Genomic DNA, 14,713 nt, shown 5'->3' on the forward strand with positions numbered 1-14,713 from the left:
AAGTTCAGTTAACGCTAGAAATGTGTTTTGGAGTTTGTACGAGCTTTGTCTCTAGGGGCCACCGCATATATTTATATATAAACATATATAAATAAAACCACAAGTGTTTTTACATTAGTAATTTCTTTTGTGCATAATTGTATATTGTTGTTAATAGTAAATTAAAGCAACAAAACAACCTGAAGAGCCAGTTGGGAGCCGAAAGAGCCGGCTCTTTTTAGTGAGCTGAGCCGAAAGAGCCGGTTCTCTAAAAAGAGCTGGAAATCCCATCACTAAGGTTTACGTGCGGAGTAAAGCGAAAAAAAGTGCGAGAAAGGAAAAAAACAAAAAACAAAACACGGCTCCCAATAAGGAACCGGCTCACGTTGTTCACTTCAAAGAATTGGCTCTAAGAGCCGTTTCGTTCGCGACCGACACATCACTGAAGGTGAATGGATGGATTTGTTTTACCCATGTGTTGCTGATGTCATCACAACATCACTCTCACAACAGTGTTTGTCTTCATTTACAGGCTTTATGGCTTTTCCTATTATGCCTGGTGGGCCGGTCACAACTCAAAATGCCCGGTCCAATTTTTTTTGTCCCAGTCCAGCCCTGTTTGTTCCTCTAATAGAAAGTCAATGTGCAGATGTTGATTCCTGCAGTGACTGCTGTTCTTCAGCCTGTAGAAACCATCCTGCAGCTGCTGGAACAAGTCAATCTTGCAGTGTGGAGCCTAACAAAGATCTGTTTTGTGTCCCAGCTGATCAGCAGGAGGAGAAGAGTCTGACGGAGCAGCAGAGGAACATTTTCAGCCATCTGGACTCAGCTGAGTCACTACAGAGGAAACAATGAGCTCGACAGAAATGGTGAGGAAAATATGGCTGTTTTCCTGAAAATGTTAAATGATATTTAAGAACGCAATGTTAACAGAAATGTCAAAATACTCATATTACAAAAAGACTCTATATCTATATTTTCCTTCAATCAACCAAGTTTATTGTTGACCAGAGTAGTGGAGGTTTTTGCCTTATAAAGTACTGCATTTGATTTGTTATCATTGAATAATATTAATTAGAAAATCATAGAAATATATAATAGAACAAAAAACATGTGAAAGCATAGACCTGGTAAATGTTAATGACCATTCTTAGTGTCTTAACATGATATCATGAAAATTTGTTTACGAGCTCCAGAGATGGGCATGATTTTACAATATTTGAATCTAGTGATGGACCGATCCGATATACAGTATTGTATCAGAGTCTCGCTACGTGCTGCCAAACTGGCATTTAATCTCAGAGCAAGCTATCCCACAGAATTACAAGCGAGTGTGTAAGTTCATCTCTGACTGTTTGTAAAGCATTCCCACTTTAAGCTTAACAGCTGATATCTGGGACTCGGACATCTGTCCATCGTCTGACCGTACAATGGATAGACTCAAGCTTTACTTTGTAAAAAGCAGTGTTGCAGACTAAACAGTTTTGTGGTTCAAAAACTATGAAAAACACTTTTTTCATATTTGTGTTAAGTTTTGTATAGAAATTACACAAATATCAATCTCAGATTAAATGTGATAGAAACAACAAGTATAAAACGGTCGATGCTACAATTTCTTTTGTTTTTTAAGTTGTTGAATATAAACCTTATTTTGTGCTTCATTTATTTGTCAGACCCACAGACTTTTTAACATTTGCATCAAATTGCATTTTTGAATTACTTTTATTATAGTATAATATTACTTAAATACTAGTCCTGCATAAAGTTGCTCACTTTCAGGATGGATCTTCGATACTGGTGAAAGCTAAACTGTGCTAAAAGTTTAAATGAAAAAGATCAGTACTGCTGAACTGAGCCATATTTTGGGTGCAGTGTATTTCCTGCATACAAGTACAACGGAATAGCTTCAGTGTTTTGTTTTGTTTTTAAATTTGGGTATGAACCTATACAAGAGGCACCAAGACATTAAAAAACTGTTTTATTGATTAGAAAATAGAGTGTATCTCATTCCTATCGGTATCAACAGATATCAAAATTTAAGATATCGGTATGATTAAAAAGTGGTGTCATGCCATCCCTATTTGAATCATTATGAAGTTTTCTTTGTTTTTTGACTACACCTGGTTGGATGTGCAATGTGCTGCTACCACCACAGTGGGTGGAATTTCAACATGTTTAGCAACTCCAAAGCTTCAACTTCTAGTGATGGGTCCAGTTGTTTTCCCGTGCTGAGGGAGCTCTTTTACCTCAACTTCCTCAGCACGATGGTGCAATGATTAGCACTGTTACCTCACAGCTAGAAGGTTCTGAGTTCCACCTGCCCAGGGGTCTTTCTTTTTTCTTTTTTTTTATGTTTATATACAAGTTCAAAATTAGTCAGTCCAAATCAAAAGTTCAGGAGACATGCTAGTAGGGCTGCCATGATTAGTCGACTAGTCACGATTACATCGACTATCAAAATCTTCGACGACTAATTTAATAGTCGACGCGTCGTTTGAAGCTTTGTAAGATCCCAAAAGATGCAAGAATAAGTAGTAGGATTTAAAAGTGTAATAACGGACTGAAACAGGAGATGGCAGCACTGCATGTGCAAGGATGCCAGCTGCCGTTAAACCCCGAAGAAGAAGAAGCTGCGTCCCAGAATTCATAGCGCGGCCCATCGCGGCCCTACTCAGTTTCCAACAATGGCGGCAGCTAGTTAGTTTTAAAATTATTCTTATTATTCTTTCTGGGTCACAAAATAAACATTTAACATATTTTCAGGCGAGAATGCATCTGTGTAAATTTCAAATATCTGCTCAGTTTATCAAGACACATCATATTTTCAAAAGCGCTCCGACGTTTTCGGAGACGTCTGTTACCCACCAGCTCGATAGCTAGCCGGGGTTCAAGGCTCACTAGAGCCGGTGAGAACACCGGACTCCCGGCAAATCGTTTTCAAACCCGCCGCTGTCTTTCACTACTCAGGTTAAACATGATATATAAGTCACTTAGATAACTTAAAAATGTTATTGTTTGGCTTTTTTCAATATTTTATTTGTTCCTGAGTAAATCGGTTTGGCTGAGATTAAAGTTATAGTTTTTACACAGCTGAATAAATGCTACCTTATCGTGGTGGAGGGGTTTGTGTGTCCCAGGGATCCCAGGGGCTATGTTGTCTGGGGGCTTTTGCCCTCTGGTAGGGTCTCCCATGGCAAATTGGTCCTTGGTGAGGGACCAGACAAAGAGCGATTCAGAAGACCCTTATGAGAAAAACATCGAGGGAACAGTTTACCCTGCCCGGGATAAGGTTACCGGGGCCCCGCCCTGGAGCCAGGCCCGGGGAGGGTGCCCGAAGGCGAGCATCTGGTGGCCGGGCCTTAGTGTCATGGTCCTGGGTCGGTAACCCAGTGTTTTTGGTTGTGTACTTTTACTTTTGATAGTTTTTGTATTATGATTGTTGTTTTGGGTTTCCTAGGGTTTAGTTGTGTTCCCTCTGTTTGGTGTCGTCCCTGCTTGTGTATCCCCTTAGTGAAGTAGGTCTCTGTGTTTAGTCCGCATCTCTGAGTCTGTGTCATTACGTGTATGTGTTTCCTGTTTTCCACCAGTCTCACACATTCACTCTATGCAGGGAGAAAATCTAAGTTCCAATCAGGGAGTTTTTCGCGCTTTAGCTGCTTCAGGCACAGTTATGCACTCCAGGGCCTCCCCAGAAGCTAGGTTTCAGTCCCCAGCTGTTTCTGGACCCCTGAAGGTTAAGCAGCCCTCAGAGAACTACTCCGGGTCAGCGCTGTCTGGGCAGAGCCAGTGCTCAGCACAGCACCCATTGTCTTCACGTCTGCCAGAGGACTCCATGCCTGCTGGCTTTGTGATAGTCTCCGCTGGAGGGTCCGAGGGACCGCTCCGGCCTTTGTCTCCTGTCTCCGCTGGAGGATCCGAGGGACCGCTCCGGCCTCTGTCTCCTGTCTCCGCTGGAGGGTCCGAGGGACCGCTCCGGCCTTTGTCTCCTGTCTCCGCTGGAGGGTCCGAGGGACCGCTCCGGCCTTTGTCTCCTGTCTCCGCTGGAGGGTCCAAGGGGCCCATCCGGCCTTCGTCTCCTGTCGTCACTGGAGGGTCCAAGGGATCCGTCCTGCCTGCAGCGCCTCCGTCTTCCACGCCGCCGCCTGCAGCGCCACCGTCTCCGTCTTCCACGCCGCCGCCTGCAGCGCCACCCTCGTCTGGTCCAGCTTCAGTGTCTTCAGCCTTGTCTGGTCCAGTTTCAGTGTCTTCAGCCTCGCCTGGTCCAGCTTCAGTGTCTTCAGCCTCGTCTGGTCCAGCTTCAGAGTCTTCACCCTCATCTGGTCCAGCCTCAGAGTCTTCACCCTCATCTGGTCCAGCCTCAGAGTCTTCACCCTCGCCTGGTTTAGTTGTGTTCCCTCTGTTTGGTGTCGTCCCTGCTTGTGTATCCCCTTAGTGTAGTAGGTCTCTGTGTTTAGTCTGCGTCTCTGAGTCTGTGTCATTACGTGTATGTGTTTCCTGTTTTACTTTGAAGGTCTCTGTCTTATGTCAGTGTGTTCTGTTTATGTTTCCCCTGCCTCGTCAGCTGTTATGTCTCCCAGGTGTGTTTCCCTCCTGTTTCCCATCCCCTGATTACTGGTGTGTGTATTTACAGTGTGTGTTCACCCGTCCTCGTGGCTGGTTCGTCTGTGTTATTCCCCTCGGTCTTCCTGCGTCTCTCCGTCCATCTCTCTGTGTATTCCCAGTTCCTCCTTGCATCTTCCATCTGGTTTGTTTTGTTAGTTTTGCCCAGTTTAGGGGTCGGGTGCATTGTGTGCCGGGCAGCAGCCAGGAGCGGAGGCCCTGGCGGATTGATCCCCGGCTGCCAAGACTGGCAATTGGGACACGAAATGTCACCTCTCTGGTGGGGAAGGAGCCTGAGTTAGTTCGTGAGGTTGAGAGGTCCTGACTATCATCTGCGCTTATGCGCCGAGTGGCAGTTCAGAGTACCCAGCCTTCTTAGAGTCCCTGGGTGGGGTGCTGGAAGGTGCTCCACCTGGAGACTCTGTTGTCCTGCTGGGAGACTTCTATGCTCACGTGGGTAACGACAGTGAGACCTGGAGGGGCGTGATTGGGAGGAACGGCCTCCCCGATCTGAACCCGAGCGGTGTTTTGTTATTGGACTTCTGTGCAAATCACAGTTTGGCCATAACGAACACCTTGTTCGAACATAAGAGTGTCCATAAGTGCACGTGGCACCAGGACGCTCTAGGCCGCAGGTCGATGATCGATTTTGTAATCGTATCACCAGACCTGCGACCATATGTTCTGGACACTCGGGTAAAGAGAGGGGCTGAGCTGTCAACTGATCACCACCTGGTGGTGAGTTGGATTAGGTGGCGGGGGAGGACGCTGGACAGACCCGGTGCACCTAAACGTGTAGTGAGGATGTGCTGGGAACGTCTAGCAGAGGCCCCAGTCCGCGAGATCTTCAACGCACACCTCCGGCAGAGCTTCAACAGCATTCCAAGGGAGACTGGGGACACTGAGTCTGAATGGACCATGTTCAGCATCTCCATTGCTGAAGCTGCTGCATTGAGCTGCGGCCGCAAGGTGGTTGGTGCCTGCAGTGGTGGTAATCCCCCGAACCAAATGGTAGACACCAGAGGTGAAGGGAGCCACCAGGCTGAAGAAGGAGTCCTATAGGGCTTGGTTAGCCTGTGGGACTCCGGAGGCAGCTGACAGGTATCGACAGGCAAAGCCGAATGCGGCTCAGGCAGTGGCTGAAGCAACAACTCGGGTGTGGGAGGAGTTCGAAGAGGCCATGGAAAAAGACTTTCGGACTGCCTCGAAGAGATTCTGGCAAACATTCAGGCTTCTCAGGAGGGGAAAGCGGTGCTCTACCTGTACTGTGTGTAGTGCTGGTGGATCGCTGCTGAATTCAACTGAGAAAATTGTCGGGCGGTGGAAGGAATACTTCGAGGACATCCTTAATCCCATTGACACGTCTTCCGAGGAGGAAGCAGAGTCTGGGGATGAGGGGAATGACCCGCCAATTTCCGGAGGTGAGGTCACTGAAGCAGTAAAACAGCTCCTTGGTGGCAGAGCCCCTGGTGTTGATGAGGTCCGCCCCGAGTTGTCTGGCCCATTGCTACGGGCCATTCGATCCCTATATGACCGTGGCAAGAGCTTGGTTTGCATTGCCGGCAATAAGTCGGACTCGTTTCCGGTGGGTGATGGGCTCCGCCAAGGCTGCCCTTTGTCACTGATTCTGTTCATAATTTTTATGGACAGGATTTCTAGGCGCAGCCAAGTGGCGGAGGGCTTTCACTTCCGTGGCCTCAGAATCTCATCTCTGCTTTTTGCGGATGATGTGGTTCTGTTGGCTCCATCGGGTGATGGCCTCCAGCTTGCATTGGAACAGTTCGCAGCCGAGTGTGAAGCAGCGGGAATGAGGATCAGCGCCTCCAAATCTGAGGCCATGGTTCTCAGCCGGAAAAGGGTGGAGTGCCCACTCCGGGTCGGGGATGAGTTCCTGCCCCGATTGGAGGAGTTCAAATATCTTGGGGTCTTGTTCGCGAGTGATGGGAGAAAGGAGCCGGAGATCGACAGACAGATTGGTGCTGCGACTGCAGTGATGCGGACGCTGCACCGGTCTGTCGTGGTGAAGAGGGAGCTGAGTGTAAAAGCAAAGCTCTCAATTTACCGGTCGATCTACGTCCCTACCCTCACCTATGGCCATGATCTGTGGGTAGTGACCGAAAGAATGAGATCGCGGATACAAGCGGCGGAAATGAGCTTCCTCCGAAGGGTGGCTGGCCTCTCCCTTAGAGATAGGGTGAGAAGTTCAGCCATCCGGGAGGGGCTCAGAGTAGAGTCGCTGCTCCTCCACATCGAAAGGAGCCAGCTGAGGTGGTTCGAGCATCTGACAAGGATGCCTCCTGGGCGCCTCCTGGGTGAGGTGTTCCGGGCATGCCCCACCGGGAGGAGCCCCCGGGGCAGACTAGAGAGATTATATCTCTTGGCTGGCCTGGGAACGCCTTGGTGTTCCCCCGGATAAGCTGGAGGAGGTGGCTGGAGAGAGGGAGGTCAGGGCTTCTCTGCTTGGGCTGCTGCCCCCGTGACCCGGCCCCGGATAAAGCGGATGAAGATGGATGGATGGATTTATGGATGGATGGATGGATGAATAAACGTCAAGCAGACAACTGATTATCAGAAGTGTGAGATGCTCGAGAATATACTCCCGTGTCCTGTTATGTTTTAGATAGCAAGGAGCAGACGGCTGAGTTTATTAAACTTCACTGAAAGAATTTGCAAATTTCATTTAAATTCAATAAACTATCATCTTGTCTTTATTTTTAGTTCGCACATACCTTAAACACTTAAAGCTGTAAGCTAATGATAGTTATATAACAGCAGATGCATGCTGGTACAATAAGCTGTACGTTGTACGTCCAATGGATGCATGATCTGATTAGTCGACTAATCGCAAAAATAATCGGTGAGTAGTCGACTATCAAAATAATCGTTTGTGGCAGCCCTACATGCTAGCATCCAAAAAGAATGATCTTGTATGTGAAGTTAGACATGACAATGGAGGGTTCACCGAGTCCAAAAGATGTGGGGAACAAGTCCAGGAAGGAATCAGGGTCTGGCAGAGGTGTAGCTTCATATAAACACAAAGTGCAGTCAAATGGGTGAGATTATGTCGAATCCCTGTTTATATGATTGAATCATCTTAAAAGTCACTATGAACGGGTTGATCCAGATGGGAGGAGAGTTTAACAAAATTCCTAGATCTTAAGCATTGAAACAAGATGAGCAGAGGAAAAAGAAGCAAAACAATTGTCAATTTAAAGGTCCTTAGACAAAGCACCCGTAACTTGCTTTAAAACCCTAACAGAATGACCTATGACAAAATCTTTACAAAGAAGTTTGGTAGGTATGTCAAAGTAAAAACATACTAAATAGCATCAGGCAATCTACCAAAGATGGATTTAGCATTGTATTACTCTGTAAAAGGCCACGAAGGACCACATCCCTCCTGAAACATTATTCCAGAAAACCCACGTCCTGGCATTCAAAGCCCAGTAATAGTGACTGAAAACTGGGAGGCCTAATCCGCCCTCAGAGGTGGGTTTCTGCAAATGTGAATTCACAAGTCTGTAGGGTTTATTTGGACAGATGAAAGGCGTAATGATAGAGTCAGTAGTATATCTGAAAATGTCGAGTACATCTGTCTGGAATAAACTCAGTTTGATCCTGTTGAATTAAAGTGCCCCAAAACGTATTTAGACATGAAGACGAGACTTTTGCAATGATTTTTTTGATCGCAATTTGTTAGACTAAGCGGGCGATATTAAGCCACATTGGTGGGTTCTCTGTCCTTCTTCGGAAGAAAACAAACATGGACATCATACATGCTATCTGGAAAAGAGCCCCGTGCAATGGAGCCCTTCACCATCCTAAGCAAAAGCAGAGCAATTATATCAATATGGGCTTAATAAAATTCTATGTTGAAGCCATTAAGTTTACATCCTTTACCGTTTGGGGAAAAAACTGATGGCAGCTTTGATTTCTGTGATGTCAAAGTCGGCTTCAAGCGCTTGGCTGGCAGATTCTTTAAGGTCTGGAATATTAAGGGATTTGAGCAAGTTGGAAAGCTCAGAGTCAGTGGCACTGGATTTAGAAGAGCAGCGTTGGCTGAAAAATTCAACAAATCTATCGTTAATGAGCTTTGGGTCAGCTTGAAAAACCATGCCGAGTCGATCTGAGTAGGTACTAATGGGAAATGGGCTTAACTTGGGTTAGGTTAAGTGGTAATCGTAAATTGCCCACAGGTGTGATTGTGAGTGCGAATGGTTGTCTCAGTGGCTGTATCCCAATTCAGGGTCTGCAGCCTCAAAGGCCGCATTTTAAGGCCGATAACGTCACAGCGACGCGACGAAGGCTGTGCCAATTCAAAGGCTGCTCGAAATACGGCCCTCAAATTCAAACTTCATTTCTCTGAATTTTAAGGATGGGTCGGTGTAGCCTTCATGGCCCAACATATCCCGGACTTCATAGCGCGGGTGTGGGTGTGGATAATTTTGACGAAAAAAACAGCGGATGGCTGAAGCGGGGCGGCCGAAGAGTAAACTTTCAAAGGTAAATACTGAATATTATGTCACTTATTTATGTGCGAATGTTTAATAATGAAGAACATTAAAACATTACTGTTGGCCACATGTCGGCAAAGTTATGTGACATTAGTGATGTTTGTACTAACTTGGTTTTAAAGCCTTTAAAATATATGCCGTTCAATAGTCGACCTTAATCTTACAGAGAATGTGATGATTTTATGGATAATTAAAGTCAGTCATATATCCACAAACACAACAAGCTGAAAGTCAGTGATGCTGCTCGGTTTGCAGTCCTGAATATCACGGCACAAGCAGGATTCACTGCACTGTTAATGTTAGCTATGTTATATTGCTGCCTCTGTTCGGTGGTGTCGAGCCAAACGCACTTTAACGTGTGTTTGAACGAGCTGACGGTTCACTCGTTAAGCTGAAAGAAAGATGCTTTAATCACAGGAGTCACACATGTGTCCACTGTACCATCTGGGAACTCTTCTTGTTTAGCACTCGTAATAACACAAACACTAAATCCTCCTTCTCTTGTGCTGTTTTGTAGCAGTGTATACACCTGAGACTGTCACCTGTCTGTCTGTCCTGCACTCTCTCTCTCTTTCTTTCTCTCTGATTGTGGAATAAAAGTATGAACATGTATTTATAAGTTACACTTGTGTTTGAATCCTGCAGCTTATCACACATTTGATTTCCATGTGTGACAACTGCTAGTGTCCAGAGTGAGGACAGACTGAGGGACCCACTGCTGCACATCATCTGTGAGGCTTTGCACCCCTGATGATCCACCAGGACAAACTCAGCAGTGTGTGAGGAAGAGGAGGAGGAAGAGCCAGCAGCAGCTGACAGATGGAGAGAATAGACAGACTGTTCCCTGTTTGTGAAGGACTGCTAGAAAAGTTTAAAAGAACTAATTGTCTGTCCTGAATCAGTCTTATTAGGTAATGTTCAAATAATGTTATCATTCCAGTGTTTTCAGTGTGGGAGAAAGTACTCAGGGCCTTCAAGTTACACACTGTGAAAGGCAGAAACAAGTTTAATGTTCAGAAACCTAAAGTATGTATCAGCAGCAGAATGGAGCTAAAAATAAATGTTTGTTTCAGTTCTATGAAGCTTTGAGTATTTTGGATTAGTAGTACTGCTGTGTTTGTTGCATCATATTGCTGTAATTGTTTATATGCTTTATATATTCTGTGGAGACAATAAATACTGAATGGCATATCATTTCAATGTGTTAAGTAGCTTAGTAGAATCAAAGGGAGTATACGTTGCAAATTGAAATGAATTGAATGTCTCTAGAGTAAATCTGTAAACAAATGCAAATTATTTTATTTCAAGTTTATAATATTATTAAATGAGCAGGAGTTAAAAATTAGAGTGGCTTCTGGGGTCTACATTTCTTTACATAGAATCATTGTAAACTTTTCCTATGAACAAAAAAAAGGGAAAAGTAAAAAGATTAAAAAAAAAAAAACAAGTTAGACAAACCAACACCATGTTCATACCTTAGGGTGTCCAGTCTCCACTGAGTATTCTTCAGTCCCTTAGAAAGCTCCTCCACATGAGAGTCTCCTGGATGGTTGTAGCTCACATCCAGATTTCTCAGATGGGAGGGGTTAGACTTCAAAGCCGAGACCAAATATTTACCTCCTTCTTTTGTGATCAGACAACCTGAAAGACTAAAGTTTTGAAAGAAGAAAAAGTCCAGGATGAGCATGTATAAATAATAATATTGTATCTTTATTCTTTTCAATTTAAAATAATACTCTCTCTCTCTCTTTCTCTTTCACACACACACACACACACACACACACACACACACTGAAACATTACCTGAGCATTTCGAGTTTACAATGTATACTTTTTAGCCCATCAGACAGCTGCTTCACTCCACAATCTTGCAGGTCATTGTTACTCAGGTCCAGCTCTTTCAGACGAGAAGACTGGGAGCTGAGAACTGGGGAAAGAGCTTCGCAGCTTCTCAGTGATAGGTTACAACAGCTCAGCCTAAAAAAAAAATATCAATGAAGACAACAACCAAGAATGTAAAAATGTATAATGGTTCATAAATCGACTTACAGAGCTTTCTTGGAGGCTTTGACTACTGGCAGAAGCCTCAGAAGAGCATCCTCAGTAGCAGCGTCAAACACATCAAGATACTCCTTTGATGACAGTAAGATGAAGACCAGAGCTGACGACTGAGAAGGAGACAGTTTATCTGTGGACAGACTTCCCAAACTCAGGGACTGTTGGATCTCCTCCACTAGAGAATGATCATTCAGCTCATTGAGACAGTGGAACAGATTGATGCTTTTCTCTGTAGACTGATTATCACTGATCTTCTTCTTGATGTACTGGACTGTTTCCACATCAGTATTTGAACTACTTCCTGTCTTTTTGAGTAGACCTTTTAGGAGAGCCTGATTGGACTGCAGTGAAAGCCCAAGGAGGAAGCGGAGGAACAAGTCCAGGTGACCATTTGAACTCTGTAAGGCCTTGTCCATGGCACTCTGGTGGAGATATTTTAAAGATTGCTGATCTGTTTTTTGCTGTTTCTCCAGTAGGTTTACTCCAGAGTTGATGAAGGTCAGATGGACATGAAGAGCAGCCAGAAACTCCTGAACACTCAGATGGATGAAGCAGAACACCTTGTCCTGGTACAGTCCTCTCTCCTCTTTAAAGATCTGTGTGAACACTCCTGAGTACACGGCGGCTGCTTTGATATCGATGCCACACTCTCTCAGGTCTGATTCATAGAAGATCAGGTTTCCTTTCTGCAGCTGATCAAAAGCCAGTTTTCCCAGAGCCTCGATCATCTTCTGACTCTTTTCATTCCAGTGTGGATCTGTTTCAGCTCCTTCCTCATACTTCACATTATTCACTTTGGCCTGAACCACCAGGAAGTGGATGTACATCTCAGTCAGGGTCTTGGGCAGCTCTCCTCCCTCTCTGGTTTTCAGCACATCCTCCAGAACTGTAGCAGTGATCCAGCAGAAGACAGGGATGTGGCACATGATGTGGACGCTTCGTGATGTCTCGATGTGGGAGATGATCTTGCTGGCCTGCTCCTCATCTCTGAATCTCTTCCTAAAGTACTCCTCCTTCTGTGGGTCAGTGAACCCTCTGACCCCTGTCACCATGTCAACACACTGTGGAGGGATCTGATTCGCTGCTGCAGGTCATGTGGTTATCCAGAGGTGAGCAGAGGGAACAAGTTTCCCCCTGATGAGGTTTATCAGCAGCACATCCACTGAGGTGGACTCTGTAACATCATTCAGGATTGTAGTTTTGTGGAAGTCCAGAGGAAGTCGACACTCATCCAGACCATCAAAGATGAACACAACCTGGAAGTCTTCAAAGCTGCAGATTCCTGCTTCTTTGGTTTCAGTAAAGAAGTGATGAACAAGTTCTACCAAGCTGAACTTTTGCTCTTTCAGCACATTCAGCTCTCTGAAAGTGAATGGAAATATGAACTGGATGTCCTGGTTGGCTTTGTCTTCAGCCCAGTCCAGAGTGAACTTCTGCGTTAGGACAGTTTTCCCAATGCCAGCCACTCCCTTTGTCAGCACTCTGATTGGTTCATGTCTTCTAGGTGAAGTTTTAAAGATGTCTTCTTGTCTGATTGGTGTTTCTGGTCTGTGTGGTTTTCTATTTGCTGTTTCAATCTGCCTGATCTCATGTTCATCATTGACCTCTGCAGTCCCTCCCTCTGTGATGTAGAGCTCTGTGTAGATCTGATTCAGAAGGGTTGAGCTTCCTGTTTTAGGGATCCCCTCAAACACACGCTGGAACTTCTTCTTCAGGTTAGACTTCAGGTTTTTTTGGCACTTTGCAGCACGAGTTCCTAAATGAATTTAAAAAAACAAACAAAAAATGTTAGAATATTTGCTGTGATGTTTTCTTTATTTAAGAACTGTCAGGATTATCTCGGATTCCCTCAGCTCTCTGTCATTCACCTACCCTCTGCCTGTCACCTAATAGTTATCTACTTTATCCTTTCAATTATGGGCTGTCCTTGTGTAATCAACTATCTCTAATATCGCATGCCTGACTACAAAAATTATAGATAAACAAATAAAAACAAAAAGATGCATAAATGTTTAAATCTCTGTTGTGCACCAGGGTGTTGTGCTAATCTTGGCACACACCAACTGTTTTGAGAAAGACAAATTCATAGATCCAACAGAGTGCTTCTCAGACTCTGGGGCGCAGAACAGGTGGGTTGTGGGGTCAGGACTCAGCTGATGCCATTGTGTTTACCTTTATCCACTTTAATTATACTTGAATCAGGATCTTTTTTGTTGTTAACAACTGATAAAAAATTGTTGAGTATGAGGTATGGGTTATTTTGACTTCAGAAATGAGACATCCCTTAAAGTTTAAAAACCATAATAGCAGTAATTTTTAAAAATCTAAACTTCTGCCATGTTGCCTTCAGTTTGTTCTTTCCATCATGCTAAAGCTGTTCAAATTCTCTTACTGCTCTGCAGACACTCAGCCAGCTTCTCCTCCTTCATTTTTCATCTATTAAAGTGTTGACAAAATTAGGACCATATATTCCACATTATAACCTTCATAATATTTTCAACCAAATGAATCTAGTAATATTCTCAATGAATCTGTTTCATGTTTAATGAGTAGATCCAAACTAAATTCCCATTTTGAGTTGATGTGATATTAAACTGTTGACTCTTGAATCTTACCGTAAATATGGAGTCCAGATCAGACTGACCACTGAGAGTTTCTGAGCTCTGCAAAACTCTGCAAAAACGCTCAACGTTAGCACATATGCAATTTGTTAAAGGTGTTGCTTTGTATAATGATGAGTCCTGGTACAAACACAAAGTGATCACTAATGCTAGTGCTGTTCTCGCTGTTGGACGTGACATTTTTAAAAAGGAAACACAATCAGCAGTTTAAATTCTCACCCTGCATCAACAGACTGCTGTCTGTTTGGAAAGGTTATTGGCTGAATCATAGATCGGTCACTCTTCATTGACACACAGCTCAGTGAAGTAGACAACGGGTTCTCCTTATTGATTCTGAAATGAGAAAATAAAGAATACCACACGTGTGTTATTTAAAGTATTCACAGCAAATGTTGGTATTCTAATGAAATAGTTAATCCTGCATGTGTACAGGTCTGTTAAGAATTAAAAATAATTCACTAGACTCTCGTTAGCACAAAATATTTGGTTCTCTCAACATATCTGTTTAATAGAATGATTTTAAAACTTTATTGATTAAGCTGTTCATAGCTACAGACAATGATTCAGAGTGGGGTTTGATATTTGGGGGGAACTTAAGGTCAGAACAACTCCCAAATACTCCTGTCTTCATCACATGGCCGTCCCTACCTGGTTCTGCTGGAGGTTTCTTCCTTCTCACTGTCACCAAGTGCTTGCTCATTGGGGGTCATATGATTGCTGGTGTTTTTTCTGTATTGTAGGATCTTTACCTTATATCTTGTTGTTATTTGGCACTGAATTGAACTGGAAATGCTCCTTTGTATTGGACGTGCAGGACATGGTCCACTCAGTCAGAATATTGGAATAGTTCAGAATTTCTGCCAGAGGTCAGACCTGAACATCCAGTATACCAGCTCTGTCCAGGCTCCTACCCCACCACCTAATCCAACTCACCACTCACTA

General features: G+C 44.3%; 1 pseudogene; it reads right to left on the reverse strand.

Moving 5' to 3' along the window:
* Positions 1-6,283: 6,283 nt before the first annotated feature.
* On the reverse strand, positions 6,284-13,579 carry LOC134619181 (protein NLRC3-like; annotated as a pseudogene).
* Positions 13,580-14,713: the final 1,134 nt, after the last annotated feature.

Source organism: Pelmatolapia mariae, linkage group LG20 (assembly GCF_036321145.2).
Source record: "Pelmatolapia mariae isolate MD_Pm_ZW linkage group LG20, Pm_UMD_F_2, whole genome shotgun sequence".
Classification (NCBI taxonomy): Eukaryota; Metazoa; Chordata; class Actinopteri; order Cichliformes; family Cichlidae; genus Pelmatolapia; species Pelmatolapia mariae.